Genomic DNA, 2,345 nt, shown 5'->3' on the forward strand with positions numbered 1-2,345 from the left:
ATTTTTGAACTGGAGCTTCAACCGTTTTGTGGCACATGAGAAATTCCCTAAGCCCCGGACCTGTCGATTTTGGTCAAAAATGAAAATTTCAAAAGTGCCCCAATTTCTGCTTTAAAGTTTAGGTAGTATCCCAAAATGTATCACTAAGGTGACAGAAGTTGATTTCGGAGCATAATTTTTGAACAGTAGCTTCAACCGTTTTGTGGCATATATGAAATTCCCTAAGCCCCGGACCTGTCGGTTTTGGTCAAAAATTAAAATTTCAAAAGTGTCCCAATTTCTGCTTTAATTTTTAGGTACTATCCCAAAATGTATCACTAAGGAGACAGAAGTTGATTATGGAGCATAATTTTTGAACAGGAGCTTCAACCACTTTGTGGCATATGATAAATTCCCTAAGCCCCGGACCTGTCGATTTTGGTCAAAAATGAAAATTTCAAAAGTGCCCCAATTTCTGCTTTAAAGTTTAGGTACTATCCCAAAATGTATCACTAAGGTGACAGAAGTTGATTTCGGAGCATAATTTTTGAACAGTAGCTTCAACCGTTTTGTGGCATATGAGAAATTCCCTAAGCCCCGGACCTGTCGATTTTGGTCAAAAATGAAAATTTCAAAAGTGCCCCAATTTCTGCTTTAAGGTTTAGGTACTATCCCAAAATGTATCACTAAGGTGACAGAAGTTGATTTCAGAGCATAATTTTTGAACTGGAGCTTCAACCGTTTTGTGGCACATGAGAAATTCCCTAAGCCCCGGACCTGTCGATTTTGGTCAAAAATGAAAATTTCAAAAGTGCCCCAATTTCTGCTTTAAAGTTTAGGTACTATCCCAAAATGTATCACTAAGGTGACAGAAGTTGATTTCGGAGCATAATTTTTGAACAGTAGCTTCAACCGTTTTGTGGCATATATGAAATTCCCTAAGCCCCGGACCTGTCGGTTTTGGTCAAAAATTAAAATTTCAAAAGTGTCCCAATTTCTGCTTTAATTTTTAGGTACTATCCCAAAATGTATCACTAAGGAGACAGAAGTTGATTATGGAGCATAATTTTTGAACAGGAGCTTCAACCACTTTGTGGCATATGAGAAATTCCCTAAGCCCCGGACCTGTCGATTTTGGTCAAAAATGAAAATTTCAAAAGTGCCCCAATTTCTGCTTTAAAGTTTAGGTACTATCCCAAAATGTATCACTAAGGTGACAGAAGTTGATTTCAGAGCATAATTTTTGAACAGTAGCTTCAACCGTTTTGTGGCATATGAGAAATTCCCTAAGCCCTGGACCTGTCGATTTTGGTCAAAAATGATAATTTCAAAAGTGTCCCAATTTCTGCTTTAATGTTTAGGTAATATCCCAAAATGTATCACTAAGGTGACAGAATTTGATTTCGGAGCATAATTTTTGAACAGGAGCTTCAACCGTTTTGTGGCATATGAGAAATTCCCTAAGCCCCGGACCTGTCGATTTTGGTCAAAAATGAAAATTTCAGTAGTGCCCCAATTTCTGCTTTAATTTTTAGGTACTATCCCAAAATGAATCACTAAGGTGACAGAAGTTGATTATAGAGCATAATTTTTGAACTGGAGCTTCAACCGTTTTGTGGCATATGAGAAATTCCCTAAGCCACGGACCTGTTGATTTTGGTCAAAAATGACAATTTCAAAAGAGCCCCAATTACTGCTTTTAAGTTTAGGAACTATCCCAAAATGTATCACTAAGGTGACAGAAGTTGATTTCGGAGCATAATTTTTGAACAGGAGCTTCAACCGTTTTGTGGCATATGAGAAATTCCCTAAGCCCCGGACCTGTCGATTTTGGTCAAAAATGAAAATTTCAAAAGTGCCCCAATTTCTGCTTTAAAGTTTAGGTACTATCCCAAAATGTATCACTAAGGTGACAGAAGTTGATTTCGGAGCATCATTTTTGAACAGTAGCTTCAACCGTTTTGTGGCATATGAGAAATTCCCTAAGCCCGGACCTATAGATTTTGGTCTAAAATGAAAATTTTAAAAGTGCCCCAATTTTTGATTTAAACTTTAGGTACTATCCCATAATGTATCACTAAGGTGACAGAAGTTGATTTCGGAGCATAATTTTTGAACAGTAGCTTCAACCGTTTTGTGGCATATGAGAAATTCCCTAAGCACCGGACCTGTCGATTTTGGTCAAAAATTAAAATTTCAATAGTGTCCCAATTTCTGCTTTAATTTTTAGGTACTATCCCAAAATGTATCACTAAGGAGACAGAAGTTGATTATGGAGCATAATTTTTGAACAGGAGCTTCAACCACTTTGTGGCATATGAGAAATTCCCTAAGTCCCGGACCTGTCGATTTTGGTCAAAAATGAA

This window comes from Pseudophryne corroboree, unplaced genomic scaffold (genome assembly GCF_028390025.1).
Source record: "Pseudophryne corroboree isolate aPseCor3 unplaced genomic scaffold, aPseCor3.hap2 scaffold_528, whole genome shotgun sequence".
In the NCBI taxonomy this organism is placed as follows: domain Eukaryota; kingdom Metazoa; phylum Chordata; class Amphibia; order Anura; family Myobatrachidae; genus Pseudophryne; species Pseudophryne corroboree.